The sequence below is a fragment of the Pantherophis guttatus genome, chromosome 6 (assembly GCF_059756535.1).
Source record: "Pantherophis guttatus breed Tessera chromosome 6, ASM5975653v1, whole genome shotgun sequence".
NCBI lineage: Eukaryota > Metazoa > Chordata > Lepidosauria > Squamata > Colubridae > Pantherophis > Pantherophis guttatus.
In genome coordinates this window covers 43,471,767-43,492,535 of record NC_142068.1, presented here as the reverse complement: position 1 = coordinate 43,492,535, position 20,769 = coordinate 43,471,767, and the positions used below count along the sequence as shown (strand labels likewise).

Below are 20,769 nucleotides of genomic sequence, written 5' to 3'. Positions count from 1 at the left end.
TTCCAAAGATATTCTTCCTAGTTATTGTGAAGTGGTAGGGGTAGGGGTAGCCCATTCCCTGCCAGAAGCTCCTCATAAGGGGTTTTGCAGATCATGGTCTAAGAATCTAAAGTTCTCTCATTGTCACCATCTCCAAATAATTTCAAAAGTTCTGTGTTCCCTGATTGGATATCTACCTTGGGAACACGGAATAAAGCATCACCTATGCCTATCTCTTTGGCTTTTATTTCTAGCTGCTGGTAGTCTCTTGATCCAGGAACATGTTCTATATTTTCCTTTGTGTGATAGATTTTACTGTTAGTATTTCTTGTGCATGCATTACTTGGAGATGTATTAAGCAACATCTGATATCTCAATAAAATTAGATTACAAAGGTTAATTACTGCTGAAAGTAAACAGCATTTTGAGAAAAATGCTAAAAGGGAAATACATAAAGTAAAATTTGCCTGTTGTTGGAATCAAGATTTCTTACAGGTCTGGCATATCTATAATATGAATGAAATTATAGCTTGTTATAATTGGCTGTCAGTTAGCAATTATTACATGTATGAAATGCTAGAAATATTTGAAAGCATTATTTATACAAGCATGAGTAATAATTCCATGGGCGCAGAATTGTAGTTTGGAATATGTCAGTTGTATGCTTAAGTGCCTCTTTATTGTGCTTCAAAAACAATTGTAGCTAAGATGGTTTGTGAAAAAATTCCAGAGTTGAGTTAGGACCAACTCCAGTGTTTCCAAGAATTCTTCATCAAGCAATGAGAATGAGGAAAGAAGAAAAGTTAAACCAGATGTTTCAGGCATGCAGTGTGCTGTTCAAAGATAGTTGCAGGAATGGATTAATCAGGGATGGATGCAATTTCCCTGATAAATGGTGTTGGGGGGGGGGGAAGGGCCAAAAAGCTTATAAAACTCTTTTGTGCCTTGTTGAGTGAGTCTAATAAAGCATTATCCAATTACAAATTTGAGGTGTTTTGATAATGGTATGTTGGTTTATTTTTAAAATATATTCCATTGCTTGTAAAACCCTGCTTCGTTATATCACAGTCTCTAGAAATGTTCAGACCTCTTTTCCCTAGATGCTTTCTGATTAAGCTAAGCTGTGTGAACGTTTCTTTTCCCTAGAAAGGATTGTGTGGCTCTTGTCTTGATCTTAATTGAAAAGTGATTTGCTTTCTAGCCATGCATCTTAAAGCATTCTATACTGCCGATGCTTAGTAAGTATTACCTTTGGGACTGTTGATCTGTACCAAGTGCTAACCAATAAACTTAAAGAATTTTGATCAGAGTAGCAATACAAGAAGACCTCAACAATTGAACAGAGCGGAAAAGCACTTTCTCAGTATGCTCCTTGGAGGTGAGTAGATGAGACCGTTATCTTTAACCATATATTCTAAACAGTTACATCTCCATATGTTCTGTTTAATCACGGCTATTGAATTTCTGTCTGAATAGTTGTTGATTTTATATAGATGATATCTGAAATGTCTCTAAATTTACTCCACTCTGTCCTCTTTTGTGTTCATGCTAAGCTCAACTTAACAGCTGAAAACCCTATTTGGAGAAGTAATTCTTGGCAAATGCCTTTCATCTTTGAGAAGAAAATGGTGATTTACAATTAGCAATTTCATGTTAACATCGCATCTTATTGCATAACTCCAGCTAATGCAGAATCACAGTAGTGATTCTTAGATTATGCCTTAGTATAATTTACAATAGTACATTTTATTCATTGTGTTTTGGTATTTGTAAAAAAAAAAATCCTGTTTGCAAAGTCTTTATTTTCATAGCTATATAAAAAACAATAAAGAAATATAAATATATACACTTTAAATGAAATAATAGACTTTTTGCAATGACACGTTTTCAAGATTTTTTTTTTATATTAAAGATAGATAAAATTTACAATACTCACTAAAAGATTAATATTCTGGTTTTTTTTTAATAAAGTTAAGCAATTTCCAGAATAGAATTAAGGGACATTCTCTCTACACAAAGCATTCAGACAAATAAAAGAGAGCCAGTTTGGCTAAGGCACCAACTGGAGAATGGAAGACTTGAGTTCAAATCCCACCTTAGCCATGAAAGCCAGCTGAATGACTTTGGGCAGTCACTCTCTCTCAGCCACCTCACAGGGTTGTTGTTTTGGAGAAAATAGGAGGAAGAAGATGTATTGAATATGTTCGCCACCTTGAATTATTTGTAAAAATAACAAAGGCAGAAAATAAATAAAACTAAACAGTAGATGTTTTGAACACATTAAAAAATGAAACTGATATAATTCAAACTGCATCCTGAAAATCTATATGCAACTTATAAATGTTTTAAGCCTGACCACTGTTGCCGTAAAATATTATATACCAGTAGATAGGATTATTGTGGGTGTTTTTCAGAATCTGTTCTGATGCTTTGATTGGTTAAATAGCCTCATAAGACCGTAGAAGCAGCACCCAAATGACAATTGGTCACATTTTGTTTTGTTTCCAAGTCCTTTTGTTGCCTACGATCTATCTCTGGCAATTTCCCTTACGCTGTCAAATCTTGTCAATACAGAATCTATCTGTGTGCATGTTGGTGTGTGTGTGTGTGCATGTGCATTATAGATGTGTGGCCCTTTCCTCCCTTTAGTAACGATTGCTGCTAGGATATTAGTGACAGCATTGCAAACGTTGGGGTGGGGAGAAAGAGATCAATGTTGCATTGCTGAGACAAGCTAGGGGAGATTGCTGGCTCATCAGTTCCTGGCCTCTCTCGCTTTTCCTAATGGAAGCAATGGATGGTCTTCAGCAAAAACATTAAACTGTAATCATAATCGGTCAGCTATTCCTCCTGTTCACATACTTTAAATCAGAAAAGACAGGATTAATCTTACCCTTCCTCCTTCCTCTCCCCTGGCTTTTAAAGCTCCTTTTAAGTGGGTTTCTCCAGAGGAAAGTGGCAGATACAAATTGGGTTGCTGCATAGGAGGCAAGAATGAATAGTTTTATCCTGTCTAATGCTGTGCCTGTCTGCTGAAATGAATCGCCGTCTCAGAACAAACATGTTTAGTGCCCCTTGTCAGGGCAACTGCAAGCCAACTTCTAGAATCCTCTGGTTTCTGGGTAGGGCCTGTGAATACTCTTGCTTTCCTAATTCAACTAACCAAACAGTTACTTACTCTGTCATTGTGTCTCAGACTGACAGAAAATGTAAGGGTGAATTTTATTTTGAATTTTGGGATATGAATGAGTGCAGTGGTTCTGCTTGGATTTTGTTTTTCTCTTATGTCATTATGTGGATGATGCCTGTAATACATAGGTGACAGGCCTACAGCCTACAGATCTCTTTTCCCCATCAGTTAGACCAGATATGCAGATCTGAGGCCCCAAAACTTCATTGGCTCTTGCTCATGTACAGTGTTGAGGCTTCTTAGACTTTACTCTACATTTCAATATGATAAAAAATAAAAATGATTAAATATGTAGGAAGCTCTCACATGAGCTGTATTTTAATTATTGAACTGTATTTTCATTACATTTTCATCAATCCAAATTTAATGTTTATTCTGGCTCTGCCCACCTAGCTCTTCAATTTTACTCTGGTATACCACTCAAAAACCAAATGAAATCTCAGGTGAAAATTTTTAATGTGGAAAAATGGCAGACATTTGTACATGTCAAGACATAAAGTTAAAAAAGGTTTCCCTCCAACAAAATATAGGATAGCCTCACAATCATATATTTTCTTGGTTGATCAATATCAAGCCACAAAACTAAATTAGGCTTGAGCAACATTTAGTTAGTATCTAGACCAGGGATATCAAACTCAAGGCCCAGAGGCCAGATTCGGCCTGCAGGGTGCTTAGATCTGGCCCATGGGGTCACTCTGGAAACGTTGAAGGACCGACATGCGGGGCCTCTACCAGTGAAAACAGAGCACAGGAGGGCCGCACAGGAGGGCTGCACAGAGTTCCGTTTTCGCTGGCAGAGGCTGCAGGAGGCTGTCACGGCCAAAAACAGGACTCAGGGGGGACACTCACGGGCCACCCAACCTCTGTTTTCACAGGCAGAGGGCTGCAGGAGACTGTTGCGGCCGAAAACAGAAATTGGGGGCCCGTTTTTGCTGGCAGAGCGCTTGGGCCACCACAAGTGGCCCCGACATGAGTGACGTCAAGCTGGCCACGCCCACCCTGAATACGCCCATCCCAGCCCACGACGTCAAACACAACCCTGATGTGACCTTCAATGAAATCGAGTTTGACACCCCTGATCTAGACTGACTAAGCACACAATGTAGCTCACTTTGTTCATTAGATTGTTTTGTTCCGTGTTTTTCTTCCCAATTAAAGGGGACGTAAGTAAATTAAATCAAATTTTACTTACAATAATATCCCAACATCCCACCCCTATAAAGAACAATAATCTTAGAGTAAAAATCCTACAGTAGCCAACTGATCAAATTGCTCTTCAGGATACATAGGAAAATCCAACTTTTCTCTTAATAGACAACATATTATTCTAAATACTAAGGCTTAATTTTAAATTGCTTTTCAATTCTCATAAGTGGTGGAAAATGTTTTCTAATAACTCTCTCTCTATTTGCAGTCCTCTGCAAATTCCACATCATTCTCAAACCATTCCTAGGCTCCTAAGAGCATATTTTTGGGGGGCTGCCAAATCTGCAGAGGAAAGGGGAAAGGCATGAGCCCTGAATCTGCTTCATTCCTGTAAAGAAAATAAAGATTAAGCCACATCCTTATGTTTCTATAAGTAAGAACCAAATCTTTAAGAAAAATATTCAGAGCATTATTGACTAGTAGGTCAAATACATTTCAAAGTAATTATTTATCTCTTCATTGATCTTAGTTTGTTCCTAAAAAAAAAAGCATCATTCAATAAAATGAAAGACTACTAAACACTGTAAGTTATGCAAAATGTACCTAAAATCTACTTATTTGGTTGTCTTTAAATGTTTTAAAGTACAGGTAGTCTCAAGTTACGACCACAATTGAGCCCAAAATTTCTGTTGGTATGTAAGACATTTGTTAAGTGAATTTTGTCCCATTTTATGACCTTTCTTGCCATAGTTGTTAAGTGAATCATTACAATTGTTAAATTGGTAACATGGTTGTTAAATGAATCTGGCTTCCCCATTGACTTTACTTGTCAGAACGTTATGAAAGGGGATCATAGGACCCTGGACACTGCAACCGTCATAAATATGACTCAGCTGCCAAGTACCTGAATTTTGATCATGTGCCCATGGGGATGCTGCAACGATCATAAGTGTGAAAAACAGTTGTAAGTCACTTTTTTCAGTGCCATTGTAAGTTTGAATGGTCACTAAATGAATTGTTGTAAATCAAGGAATACCTGTATTTAAAAAGTGAAATGTAGATTTATTTATCTTTTTATTATAAATTCAGCTTGATTATGCATTCATTTCTTCATTAGTGACCCAGTTTAGAGTAGTGGTCAAGGCACCAGGTTAGAAAGCAGTAGACATTTCAGTTTTAGCCCTGCTTTAAGTGTGAAGGCATCTGGGTAACCTTGGGCCTTTTGTCAGTTGCAGAAAGGAGACAAGCCACTTCCAAAAATGTTGCCAGGAAAATGCAATCTAGTTGCCAGGAGTTAAAACTGATGTGAAAGCACAAATTTTCTTTATATTCATTAGCATAAGCAGTAATATGATTTGATCTGATACTTTTTCCCCAAACAAATAAGGCATCCAAGCAAGGATGGCTGCTTTTTCCCATTTTATTTTATTTTGTTTTTTCATTGTATAACATAGAGTATTAAAAAGAAAATGAATATTTCCAGTCTGAAGGTCAAAAGATAAATCCTGCAATAAATTTGTTTGAAGATGGCATGCTCATTTTTCATAATGTCCAAATCAAGATGTACTCTTGTAATTTAAATTAAATAATTTACGCAATAGCTGGTTTTGAAGTAATTTTGATAAATCTTTTGTTATATTAAACAACATAGAATGAGTTTCAAAAAGCTGCTGGACTTCGTATCAGTAGGGTAGAATTGTCTTTGCTGCTTTCTTAATCTACCTCATGAATATATAATAAAATAGTCTATTCAACAAATCTTGTAATTTGGGGATAATGCAGAGAAAGTGTGAATTTAGTCCCCAGTCACTAATCATTACACTTCTATAGAAAAGCAGTTATTTGTCTTATCTGCAAATATATTTATTGTGGTCATTGATCAGAACCATATATACCGTATTTTTCAGAGTATAAAATGCTCCTACCTTTTTTGGGGAGGAAAACAAGAAAAAAATCTGTCTCTGCCTCCCAGCAATTTGCCTTCTTGCAGCAAACAGCAAACAGTCCCTTTCAGTTTCAGTTTCAACACAGCCTGATTAGTACAAGCAGCGATTGTCGGTTGGATTGGCCTCCTGACCGTCAGCTGTTTCAAGGTTCAGGGATTGCCATTGCCTATTGCCGCCTTCACGCGTCCCACCCAGAACAGGCGGAAAATGGGGTGCACGGAGGCTGAAAATGGGGCATGAAAAATGGGGTGTGGGGAGGCGGCAATAGGCTATGGCAATCCCTGCAGCCTGAATTGCTGGAAGGCAGAGTCCAAAGGGTGGGGGCCGGTGGATGGGCGAGGCTACATTCGGTGTATAAGACACACCCAAATTTTCACCTCTTTGGGGGGGGAGTATGTCTTATACTCCAAAAATACAGTAGTTTTGTAAACATTTATGTGGCTGCATTTTTGTGAGCTCAAATGGAAATACATAAACAATTGTGATTAAATTAGGACAAACTAAACTGTTCTATCTGAGAGTCTGTTTTAGTCAGAAACTGTTCTGAAAACTAAGGCAGTGACTGGAAACTTCTGGCATCTGTATTCATCCACAGAAGCTTAGATGAAGTTTGCTCTGTCCCACCCACCACAGACACTCAGCTCCACCACTTCGGATACAATTCATTTATTTAAATTTTCCTCCCTTCTATTTTCTTTTTATCCAGCTCCATGCTGAGGAATGACCTTGCTTAGTGTTTTTCTATAAAGGGTTGGAGGTATGAGTTTAAACATATATTAGAAAAGAATGGACTTTTAAGAACTCTGCAAGAAAATTTAATAACTAGGCTGTTGTTTCAATTCACATTCCAGACTGAGTTGTAAAATGTTCTGTTTCCTGATTCCATGCTTTTGGTGTTTGCCATTGGTCATATTTAAATGGATTATAAACAGAAAGAGAAAAAATGCCTACTAATACAACATTTATAGCAATTGCTAGTTTCTATTTGTAGCTGAAAGTTGCCTAATTTGGTGCACAACTAATAGGAATTAATTATGCTTTTATGAACATTTGAAAAATGGCCTAAATACTAAATATTTTTTTGCTGTCATGGCTCACTTCGAAAGCAATTGTCCCAAAACTTGCTCATTTGGTTGCAAAGCCTTGCACAAAGAGTCAAGAATGGGAACTAAGGCTATTTAGTATAAGTTTGTGTAGAAAACCTTGATGAAAACTGATCACTAATCAATGCTATAGCTGCCCTCTTTCTCTTTACAGGCTGCAGGTAAGGAACTTGAAGCACTTTAACAAATCATGCAATGTCTAAATTTAATGAAATAAATAACTACCCTCTATTCAGTTTTGGGTTTTTTTATGAGTTGTATGAACAAAAATATTTTGATTGTAAATTATGACCGATGACAACCATCTGTAATCTTCTTCTGTTCATGGGCCAGTATTTCTGTAACAAACTACAAAAATAGGTGGCACCAGTAAAAAATCAATATATTTAATTTTAATTTAAAGTACAATTAAATTTGCTAAATACGGTTTATATTATTATCCTCCATATATCTTCCTTCTTCTGCTGTCAGGCTAAAATCACAATTCAGCAAAAACATTTGAAGTTCTCAGACCATATCCAAGGCTCTTGGGGACTGCATGGCTACCTAGACGTTTCTGCTTTATGATTCAGCTCCATGACCCTGATGATCTCTTAGTTGATCAAAGACAAAAGCTGATACTCTTCCGTCTCTTATTTTTGCCAGAATCGGTTGTGGCACTTGAGTTCCATAGAATTTGTCTCTTGGAACTTGGAAAGGGAATCAAGACAACAACAAGGCTGTTGTTGTTTTTCAGAATTTTCAGCACATGTGACAGAAACAAAAAGATTCTTTTCAATGGATCAAATTTTTCTATCCATATCTTCCCTCCTGAATTTTGTAAGAAGGATAAAAAAGAATAACAATATGAACTGTGGCTATTACAGAACTTTATTCTATAGTATGTAGGTGAAATAAAGCAAGAAAATGCTTCTCAAATTCCCACAACCTTAGGGTATTCATTCATCTGACATAAATAGATAAAATATAACAGTTAAGGATTTCTCACCCCTCCAGTGGAGAGTGACAAGCATTTTTCCCTTCTTTCCTGTCCTTTTGAAAGACCTGCATCATACTGTACTTTTAGAAAGTGTGTGTGGAGTGGAGTGCAAAAACACTGCAAGCTAAGCAGATTATTTGGTTCACAAACAGCAGTTGCCTCTTGATAAGCCCAGGGCATGTGTGCAATTTATTTTTGCCAGTTTTCTGATTTGAGAAAGCATCCATGGGATAAGTATATCTCAAACCAAAATGGGCCGTGTCCTCAAAGAGCACAGTCTTAAAAGGTACTGTAGAGTTGGATGGATCTGTAAAGTTGATTGAAATTTATTCCTCAATTATATTGCAGTCTTTTTTTAATGCTATATGTTTTTAAATTAAAAATGTTCACTGAGAGTTAATAATAATGAAGGAATTGACTCCTAAGAAATATAGATTCCAAACTCATAGTACAAGGAGAAAGAGAACCAAGTTGCTTGATCAGGATTGTAACTCCAAATTTCTTGTTATTTTCATTAATAAGAAGTAGGTTGAAACCAGATTGAATATGAATTTTATTCAGTATTCAAAAACCACCAGTGCCTTAGCAGGAATGTTGCCTTTCTCCTTGTACCTCCTCTGGTTGTGCTTATGAAACAGAACTGCAGGCACAGATGCAGGTCTTATAAATTCAGTCTGACGGGCAGAGTGGATGGAATTGTTTGCTTGGCCTCCAGCTAGAAAAGCCACAGATCTCTACTGTAGGCTTCGCAGCACTGAAAAATAAATAAAATAAGCAATTGGGTTTGTTTAGTATCTTTGAATACTAAAGATCTTTTAATCTTGGTCATGGTAATTGAGCTGTCAGTGGAAATCCAAACAGTAAACTTTTTGAGTGTAGATTTTTCTGTTCCAGTAGGTGAATAGATAATTTAACTGAATTATATATTAAGTGAAAATGATATTTTAGTAAAAATGTATTTTTGCTTTAAAACTGTTGTATTTTTTTCCTTTATTTCCCCCAACATGTCACTGTAATATAAATTCCTTTCCAAAACAATAATGTAACACTTGCTTGGATTCCAGAGCACATTCCTGCCCATAATATATAGTGCCCTTATTGGTAAAATAATTTATCTATGTTAAATGTATATCCTGCTTCTTTCTAACTAAATTCAAGTCAATTTACAACATTAAAACAAGATACAATGGTTGAGATACCTCTCAATAAAATTTTACAGGTTGTAGTTTCCAAGCAAGTTTCATAAGCAGCATACCACAGTTATCTAATCTGGAGGTAGATAGACTGATCATGAAAGTCCCAATGGAAAAAGGTTCATCACCACTGATATGAATGAACATCAATGTTCATTTAGGAGGCACCTCACCCTGATAGATAGCACCCAAAGCCCAGTCATACTGCTTAGCTGGCTATTTCTGTTCTATTTTGATTTTGTTGTAGTTTATCATGTCCTTTCTAATTCTTCATACCTAACCTTAGTATCAGATTAGAAAGAAGAGAGATTAACTGCATATTGATCCCCACATTTTTGGATGACTTCATGTATCAGATTCCTATAGATAGGTGATGGCAAACCTTTTAGGCACTGACTACCCAAACTGCGCACATGTGCATGCCCAAACTAAAAGGTGTGCCATGCGCAAACATGCGCATGTACGAACGTGCACATGCATGCGGACATGCGTGCATGTGCAGCAGAGACCTGAAGACCAGCTGGCTGCCAGGAGGTGGGGCACCCCAACACCAGCAGAATGGCAAAAGGTAAGATCTTTTTCTTTCGTGAGCTTCTGTTTCATTGTTTGCAGGGAAACGGAAGCTCATGAAAGAAACACTATGGAGATCTGACCTGGGGTAATGGCGCCATAGGTTCGCCATCATGGCTATAGATGTTGATGAGCCTAGGAGATAAGATGGAAACATTCAGGAACCCATAGGCTACCAGCCAAAGGCAAAAACAATAAATCTCATTGGTTTTCTTGTCCAGCTGTGTCTTGATATGTACACAATATTCTTTGAAAACTAAAACCAGAAGCCTTGAGTTACTGGCTCTTTTCCTCTTAGCATTGCAGTTGTATCAAAACCTTCAACTGCAGCCATATATTTGTATGAATTGAATACTAACTTGAACTTCATGAGTGTGTGTGTGTGTGTGTGTGTGCGTGTGCGCGCGTGTGCGTGTGTAAATTCTGTCTTTTCTAAGAATCTAAGGAAACTTAAGAGCAAAGAGATTCCAAACACAGCATCCTTAAATAGGGTAAACCTTAGTGTTGCTGTATATAGGCTGAAAAGCTTGTTACTGCTCCGATAGAATTTATTCTGATTATGGAAATCTGAGATGGTCACTTGAGCATGGATGTTTAGTATCTCCAGAGTAGATCACAATTAATTATAAGCCTGTTCTCTCTCAATGCTTGTGCAAATTGAACAGAACTGTCCTAAATCACAGACAATAAAAGTCCATAAGATCTCAGAATGTGTCAGAAAGTGAAGTCAAATGATAGCAATTGATATAAAGATCAATGGAAATATTTCTTTTTCTTGGTAGCTGTATAACAATTGACTTGCCGAGCCTGTCTCCTTTCCCTAGCTCTGTTTGTGCATCTGCTATATCCATTGCAATGCAGGTATTGAGCCATTCTTTATCCAATGTGCCCTGCGCTGCCTATGCTCCTGTTTTCATTTTTCAGTCCTTTAAATTTCATGGTGTTCAGCTTTCTATAATAATCCTTTTCTAAGAGGCAATAAGGACTTTCACTGTCTTGTGCCAAACCGAGCTGCACAGCTGCCATCCACTTGTTTTATTGTCTGTAGAAGCTGCACCTAGCTAGTGTTTTATGCCATTCGATGATTAGGACAAGCATCCTGCAAATGTGCAGGAAATATCTTTTTATATCTTCATCATAAAATCAAAAATAACTGCATTGTCTCCTTGATTTAACGCAGTTCAGCAAAGTCTTGAGTTCTAAATGGATTTTACTGCTTCTCCATTTTATTTCTCTTCCTTTGTGCCATGCCCACACCTCTTCCTCCTCCTCCTGATAAATATCACCAGCTTGTTTTTGTTTAAGTGGTTGCTGGGAAGCAAATTTCCTCAGCTGGCCTCCTCCAGTAGTATTGGGTCTATAATCACATTATGAAAATGTAGGAAAGGTAGACAGTTTGTGGCCTGCAGGCATAGATGCTCCCCTGGGGCCTTCATATTGCCCACTTCTTAGCTATAAAAATCTTGATGAGTTCTAGATGGCCACAATAAATTAGAATTCTTTTATCTCTTTTCTGGCATAACTTGTGGCTATCCAGATGTTGCAATCCAGATTTGGTAGCCCAAGTAAGGTGCCCCAAGAGCAGTGTTTCTCAACCTTGGCCGCTGGACGATGTGTGGATTTCAACTCCCAAAATTCCCCAGCCAGCAGAGCCAGACACATCGTCCAGCGGCCAAGGTTGAGAAACACTGCCCAAGTAGAACTGTGGCAGAAGAGCAGCATGAAAGAAAGAATGAGGAAAATGCTACCAGTGCTGCTTCCTTCTTTGTCTCTTATTGCTTCCAAATCTGCCTTAGCAATAGACTCCTACACCAGAAGCAAGTCCTTGCAAGCTCTGGCAACTCACTTAGCAATTGCTACTTGCTTCTCTGTTCTCCTCAGAACTCTCTTTCTCTTCCTTTCTTACAAAGGAGCTAGGGCTAGAGTAAGCATACCTGCAAAATCTAAACCACCAATAGATGACAGCAAAGAGGTATAAAACCAGTTTTTCTAGCTGTTATCTCCTGATGATTGATCAGTTTGTAACCAATATATCTTGAACCTTGTCTCCTCATTCTCTAGCTCATTTACCTTCAGCTGCTGCAACCTGTTTGGACTGCCCTGCTCTCAGTTGTAGCAGCCTGAGGGGTTTGGCACCTGAATTTTCACAGTTAGAGAGCTGCATCTGAGATACTTGCTTTGGGCCCAGAGAATTCTACTTATGGCCCTGACTTCCATAATTCCCAGTTGGCAAAACTATGCCAAATTATAAGATCTGTAGTCCAAAACACATTTTTAGCGAAGGTTGAGTAAGAGGGTGACAAAAGTTAGGCTGTTGGCTTATGCTCCGAGCTTGGCAATTTGGTTGCAAATGTTTCGTCACCATTCAAGGAGACATCATCATGTGACAAAAGTTCTGTCCTGAAAAAGCATGTATCGTTTGGAGTTCATAGGTCTTTTAAATTTAAACTAAATTAAATTTTCTTGCTCATTTCCCTTTGAGCAAAATTACCATAATTATCTGCAACTAATGCTAGAAATGTTTGCTTTTACTATCCAGAAAATTTTATCATTGTGAAGTAAACAGTGCATTGAAAAGCACATGTACTTAACTATCTTGGTGATAAACACCTAATAGGTAACACATATGGTGGCTTGATCAGTGGAGTCCGTTGGAACTTTCTAAAAATTTATTTGGAATAAAATATTTTTTCAGGATCCCTTAGTGCGTCACTCTTCTAATTACTAAGCAACAGCAAAAGACTTGAGCATTCTTTGTATAAACCTAATAGTAGTTTCAGATTGCTTTATTTAAATTTATACTATTCTTACCTTCAAATTTCAAGGAAAATAGAAATGCTATTTAGTAATATATATTCAGTATCTTACATATTGTCACCGTTATATGTTTAATTAACTTTCTAGATCTGTTATCTTACCTTTTATCACTGAAAGGCAGTTTAAAGGATCTGTAAAATGTCACAGTATGCTACATTTATGGTGACAAGAAAAACCAGTTGATATTGGCTTATCATAAAGCAGAAGAATCCTATTCAAAAATGTTTTAAAGGACTTATGGAATAAATTTAGCAAGAGGAGCTTGTCCACACTCAAAAAGCACCTACAGTACTAAGATGTTGGCCCATATTACTTCTTCGATTGGTCATATTACAGAGCAGTTTTTTTCCCAGCTTGGTGCATTACAGATTATTAGGTTTCAGTCCCAAAATTTTTTAGCTAACAGAGTTAACAACTGGCTGGCAATCCTGAAAATTGAAGACTAGTATTCTACAGAACATCCAGTGAGTGCCAGTAGTGGAAGAAACCAATATAGAGAGTTTGATTGCTTTAAAAACTGCAATAAGCTATAATAAGAAGGGAGACTCTGTTAGCTACAGTGAGCCTAGGCCATTTAGAATTTTTCATAGCTCAAAAAGAAGGTTCTGCTTGAAAGATGAAAGGGTGACATAACAGACTCTACAGCTCAGTTCCATTGTTGTTCCAGAGCCTGTTAGGAATGCCACATAATAGCTGTGGTTTCTGACCATTATGTCAAAGACAGTCATAAAGTAGTGAATTCTGATTGGGTGTTAAAGCCATGAATGACAGAAGATGTGAAGCAACTGCAGCATGTTTTCTAGAGTGAAAGTTTCTTTCTAGGATTCTAGTGAAAAATATTTTTGATAATCAAATTAATAGAATTTCTGATTCAGTGCTAAACAGGCTGTGGATCAGGGCTTTGGGGTCCGCAGAACAGAATCCAAGCAGATGGCAAACAGTTTTTTTAGGAACAAATTATTGACTGGATTTCTACATTATCCTCAACTATGAAACAGTTTGGATGGTTTTGAATTAATGTTTTATGTGGACTCAACTAATTATTATTAAATCAACTAATCATAGTTAAACCATGTCAAAACAATGTTTTGTTAAGTCAGACAATATTTCATTACAGCAAAGAATGGCTTTGTGATGTTTTCTCAAGACAGTGCTCCAAGGAATTTACATCTATTATTGAATACTCATGCTTGCTACCATGGGTATATATTGTACCCGTTGTAAATGACAATTTGTAAAGATGAGATTAAGGTCACCATGTTAGTTTGCTGCTGAGCAGAGATGTCCATCAGATATCAAAGATGCAGTCTTTGATTATTATTAAGTTCAACAATTAAAAAGTCTATCTAAATCAAAAGACTTTTGATTTAAAAAATGTATTTAAATAATCAAAGTATAAATAGTCATTCAAAGCCACAAGGATAATTGATAATTGAGTGGTTGTACCCACCACTCATAGGATAAATCTACATTGCACTAGAAAGCTACAGTATTAAGAAAAAGAAACTTGTCAGTTTAGCAGCCTTTCTATCTCACCCTTACCCTTACTGAAATATCAACATAAAGAACCACTGTTGTCAACAAAAGGCCTTTATTTTGATTATTTTTAATGCGAAAATAGCATTTAGTTGTATTGATGGGCTGTTAAATATATTGTAATAATATGGAAAAACAGTATCCTGATTTGGCACATAATATTTAAGCATAAGTATTTCCAATCAGATCACAATCAATCAACCAATACACAAGCCTACAGAATATAGCTTTCTTTGAGCTTTTAAAGACTTGCAATCTTACATCAATTGCCTAGATTTGGGTTTTTACATTGATAACAGCTTACAATATTGCATTGTCTTCAACAAGCTATATGAGGAATAATCATGAAACTGCTCAAAAAATGAGCAGCCGGAGTGGAAATTGTTTGTTTTACTCCTATTTTGGTCTATTTCTGGAGAACATTTAAAATAGCAAGAAAATGGACAGCAAGGAAGAATTTTTGAAAGATATCCCTCGATTTACGACCACAATTGAGCCCAAAATTTATGTTGCTAAATGAGACATTTGTTAAGTGAGTTTTGGACCATTTTACAACCTTTCTTGCCACTGTTGTTAAGTGAATCACTGCACTTGTTAAATTAGTAACACCACTGTTAAGTGAATCTGGCTTTCCCATTGACTTTGCTTGTCAGAAGATCACAAAAGGTCATCATATGACCCCAGCACACTGCAACCGTCATAAATATGAACCAGTTGTCAAGCATCCAAATGCAAATCACGTGACCATGGGGATGCTGCAATGGTCATAAGTGTGAAAAATGGCCATAAGTCACTTTTTTCAGGACTGTTGTAACTTTGAACAGTCACTAAATGAACTTTTGTAAGTTGAGGACTACCTGTAATTGTTTCACCAAGTCCTCCAGAGCAATTTTATTTGTTTGCTAATTCACGATCTTCACAGAATACACAGTAGAGGCAAAAATATATGAAAATTATGAAAGCAAAAAATTCCATATATTATACTGTATTGTAGGAAGGTTTTAATAACTTTAATAACTGCTTGACAAATTTAGTAGTATCCTTCTATGTTGGTAGTATTCTGATAAAGCTATTCCATCTACTGGTCTTCAGCAGCCTAGCATATGAAATGGCAAAGGAGATTCAACAACAGTGCTGAAGTTTTCTATCCCTGCATTAGAAAGTAAACATTCAAAGCTTCAGGGTACTAAACTGGACTACATAATCTGTCTGGGTATTGTCTACTTTCAGGGATGCAAGATTGTAGTCTAGAGATTATGAATATTAAATCTTGGAACTTGCAGAATGTTGGTAGCATGGTCCTCCCATCCTCTGCACATAAAATATATTTAAAGTGATTATGTTTGATTTTGTGTGAAAAGATAATACCGGTTTTATTTTTCTTCTCTGTTTTCTAATATGTTGTTTCTGGTGATTTGGGTTTCCGTCCCTCAGCCTCTAAGCAGTAAAATAATTTGGTTGCTCATGTACAGATAGTGTGTAGTTACAATGAAATTGATCAGATTTTTGTTAATTTCATTTGGTTGTTGTTTAGGAAACTGAGGTGCAATTTCATCAGGGTGATGGTCAGTGTAATTCATGGGTGGGTTCTACTTACCTTTACTACTGGTTTGCAGTGGGACCTTGCGCGCGTGCGAGTGAAGCAAACGCACGTGCGCTCTTCTGCGCATGCGCAGAAGCATTTTGAGGATGTTGGGGTCGGTGGGCGGAGCCTCCCACCGATTTTAATACCAGTTCTATAGAACCGGTGCGAACCGAGGGCAACCCACCACCGGTGTAATTGCAGGTGATTGGATAGGAATCACTGCCATAAAATTCATGGCATAAATTAAAAGGTTTTTAGGCAATGGAAGCAATTGTACCATCAGAATTCAGCAATGATGTGGGGCAGCTATGATGTTACCCAAATCTTAAGTTGAATTTGGCACATTATTTTGAAGCATTTTAAACTGGTACTGATTTTTTCTAAATACCAGTATGTGCAATGTTTGTCCTGGTCTCTTATTCTCTACTGTCTATGCAATCAAGGCAACATACAATAAAATAAAATAGCATTTGGGTTTAAATAGCAGTTGTCTAAAACAATAGCTTCTTTTTAAAACATTCATTAGCATAAAAAGTATGGTAAGGCTTGAGGCTATTTTGTAATCAAATTGCTTAATAAAACAGAGTCCAACAATTGTGTATTGAATTTCCTTGTGTACATTTGCATAGTTTTTGCTAACATTTTATTGTATTATGTCTTGATCTCTATGTAGTTTTACTTTCCCGCTCTCCTATTTAAAACTCATTGCAAATTACTATGAAAAGGTCATAATTCTAATCATTGGCGCAGTGCAGTAAATTGGAATGTATATATGAGAGCCTGCATCATGGTGGTGATGTCTGCATCTAACTCCTTGATGTGTCTCTACAGACCTACGAACTTCAAGCCTTGAGCAAGATTTGTAATATGTTTTCATTATTTCTTCTTACCCTCCTCCTTCTCATTAAAATCCCAAGATCTACCATCTGGACTCTGTTTCAAAAAAGGAGGCACTTAAAATTAAAGAATTTGTAGATCAGAACTTTGTTTTAAATGCCAGAACTGAAAGAAGTTCCCAATCCTTCTGTATGTAAGGCAGTTTCCAGTTATTCCAAGTGGTTTTTACTTCACGAGTGTCATTTAAGTTGGGAAGAAGAGGAATTTTATTACAACTATTGTTCAGTGATTGGGAATCAGAAATCCCGGTTGATTTAAATAAATCTATTAATAGATCCAGATCTGTCCATGCCTGCACCAGAAACTGTTATGCATTATCCCCACTGAAATGATTAATGAAAGTAAACAAGGGGGGAGGGGAAAGGTTGGTAGCAATAAAAGTCCAGCAATCCAAACATTTATTGCGACATAAAAGCATTTATGAGACCAGCCTACCACAACATATGAATTAGGTCTTTAAAATGTTTCAGGGCTCTTAAAAAATTAGAAATGGATAAAAGCCATAAAAAAATAGAGAATGTTTGTTCAATGGATTTTGCTATCAGTGAAAGTAGAATACAGTGTCTGTGCTTTTTTAGCTGTGGTTAAGATTACAGTTATGCATTTTTGTATTCTTCAGCATTTCCACTTCCACCTTTGAGTGGGTGTTTTCTAGCTCTGCTTAAATGATTTATTAATAACAGTTGCTAAATATCTCAACAAGTTATTTCAGGCACATGCGTAGGAAACATTTATAATGTCTCAAGTTGTTCTTCCTTAAAATAAAAAGGAGTACATGTACAGTTGGAAATCTGTGTTTTTGTTTTGTTTTGCTTTGTTTTGAAGATGGGGAAGGAAATGTATTCAAGTTTAAGGGAAGTAGGAAAATGGGAAGAAGGCCCTTGATAATCTGGGCATTTTGTTACATCCTTTGTGCCAGATGTTCCCTGACCTTGCACGCTCTGGTGGCAATTAATACTTTTTGAGTTATTTTTCTTAGCAGCTGTTACCAGGATTATCTGAACAATTAATGAGAAATTCCAAGAATTTTAAATCACAACATTTAAGGCAAATTATATAAGCACAGTCAAAATATCACTGGTTATTAAAGCTAGAAAGAGAAAAAAAACCATATGGACTCTAGTTGTTTGCATCTGCGCTATTTAATTGCTTTAGACAAATTTCAAGAGCAGGCTCTAAGATAATGTTCCTTAGAGCAAATCATGGGTGACTCATCTTTGCTGTGATTAGAATCATAACAAGGACTTAATTCTGTTTTGGCAAATATTGCTGCAAACTTTGCACGCCCAAATTTTTGAAAAGCGTCTTACTGTCAAAAAACAAGTTCCTTCATTCAATTTTTTATTTTAAAAAATGTAAAATAATTAAAAAGTTGGTTTAGTAAAATGGACATTTTTCACATTATTTTAAAAATCATTTCTTTCAAAAATATGTTTCTGAGATTGAAGTTTTTTCATAAATCTCAGAATTGGAAAAGGCTATTTAGGCCCTTTAGTCCAACCTCCTGCTTTGTAAAGGAATTCCAGATTAAAACGTCCATGATAGATGGCTGTCTAACCTCTGCTTAAACACACCCAGTCCACCACCATTCCATGTAATTGGTTTCACTGCCAAATTGGAATCTGCCTTCTTATAACTTTAAAACATTAATCCATGTCCTTCCCTCTGGGATGAGGTCTTGGCCTTCTGTGTGATTTATTTTTAGGGGTTTGATTTATAAATTTCTGTCCCTTATCATAACTGGTTTATGGCAATTCCTCTGTCCCTTCATTAGCGTTTCCCCTGCCAGCCCATCCTATACTATTTTGGAACCTCTGTTAAGGGTTGAAGAAACTTAAAGTATGAATATATGATAAATATGTTTACCACATAGGATAAATATGTGATAAATGTCTTTATCACATAGGAAACCTGTGGCCTTTAAAATTTCAGGAACCAGGACAATGGACAATGCTGATTTCAGGAGCTGAGAAAAGCACTATAAGGTTTGCTGTTTGTCTACAGAGTCTGTTCATTTAATATTAAAACTGAAGCCAGCTTGTATAACATTTGTGAATCACCTCTTATTGTCACTTAGTACTATGTCTAATATTCCTGTGAATATTATATATTCCTATATATATATGCCTATACTGTTGCATTTCTTCAGTTTTGGTGCCCCTGGTCTTTGGAGAGCAGTCTGTTTCTAGAGAAGATCTAAGGCCTATGCTATTTACTTAGAGGTATTTTATAATATTGCATGAGCCTCAGTATATTTTGAATACAGCAAGAACGTGGCTTGCTTTTTTATTATTACTTGGCTTTCTTTATATATATATATATATTTAAAATCATGCATTCAAAATCAAAAGCGTGCTTTCAGGGTGCTAGGGATGCAATTTTGCCTGCAGCTCCTTAAAGCTCATCAGTCCCAAGAGAAGGTGTGTCTGGTTTAATCATTTACCTTCCGCACTTCTATTTTGCTTTTGAATCCAAAGAGCTGCACGATCCTGTTGTAAATAATACTTGCTCTGAACAGTAGCTGGCTAAAACCAAGCTTTACCATTAACCAATGTATACACATCTTGTAGTTTTCCTCTGGGCTTAATAGAAGACCCATGCAGGTCAAGAAAGGTTAAAAGGGCTTCGTATTATGCTTTTGCATTTCAGAAAGGAAGGCTTATATATCAAAGGTAATGCATGAGATTGATTTGGGGGCAAAGAAAGATCTATGGCTCATTTCCCCCATTGTGAAGGCATTGGGTTAAAAGGGTTTCTTAAGTCCAGCTTTAGCTTCTAGGGCACCTGTAACCAACCACTGAATACAGCATAGAGTGTTTTGGTGAGTTTAATAGCTCATTTCCTCTGTTGAACAGAAGGGGGAAAAATAATCAGTTGAAGGAGAAAGAAAAACAAACTGTTATTGCTTTAATCAAAGCAACAGCAAGGTCATAAATCTGAGAGGCAGGTAAACAGTTGTAGGAAATACTTAGGAAATACACGGATAAGGAAAGTAAGTTTTTGTGCTCAGCAACCATTGGGAAACTAAACTGAATAGATTATATACTGAATAGATTGTGCAAGAAACAGATAAAACTGTACAATATGATTGTGCACTTGAGATCATACACATAAATAATCTATCTTTCTGCTTTTCACTTGTTTTCCATCCTGGTTAAGAGTGCAGTAACTTAACATAGAATGCCTGAAGCTAAACTAAGGGATTTTTTAAAAAGTGATGTTAAAAATCCTTTATGTTGGAAGTAGATAAAGTAGAAACTTGATTAGGAAGAAGGTGTTTTATTTTAAAAAATAAAATCTTATTGTTACATTTCAAACATTCATATTTTGTGTTATTTTTGGAAAAATGAAAAACAGTCTCTGTATTCAAAAGATAACATGGTCATTAATAACTACATTGGACCAAGCAACAGAAATATCTAAACTTTAAGAGCTTGTCTGAAAGGGATCTTTCCCCGTTTGTGCTTGAAAAGTAATAAATGTGGCCAGAGATTTAAAGTATTTGGCTCATGCTGAGACCATCTGGGCTGATAGAGCTTTATTCTGTTTCTCTCTGATCTGAACATCTGACGGGTTTTTCAGGAGGTATCCTCACTTTTACATTGCACCTTAACACACACACACACACAATTTACTTTAGAACTGTGGAGGCTGTCTTGGTTCCTCTCATGCTGCCATGAAACATTCTGTACAAGTCCACCAATTCTAAAATAGAGGACTTCTTGCTATTTCCAGTCTGAGTAGGAGAAACCAATAGACTGAATTTGGACCGGGTATGGTTGGCTGTAAATGGAAAGAAGCAATATTAGTGAAAACATAATATGGCAA

General features: G+C 36.6%; 1 protein-coding gene and 1 long non-coding RNA gene across 2 annotated transcripts in view; one reads left to right on the top strand and one right to left on the bottom strand.

Annotated features, from left to right (window-relative positions):
* HS6ST1 (heparan sulfate 6-O-sulfotransferase 1) overlaps positions 1 to 20,769 on the top strand; it is a 187,570-nt gene that overhangs the window by 19,691 nt on the left and 147,110 nt on the right. The window lies entirely within an intron of this gene.
* On the bottom strand, positions 8,880 to 18,728 carry LOC117678554 (uncharacterized). Its single transcript, XR_004595058.2, has 2 exons — positions 13,025 to 18,728; positions 8,880 to 9,097 (listed from the first exon to the last, which is right to left on the bottom strand). It is a non-coding gene; the product is annotated as an uncharacterized LOC117678554 (long non-coding RNA).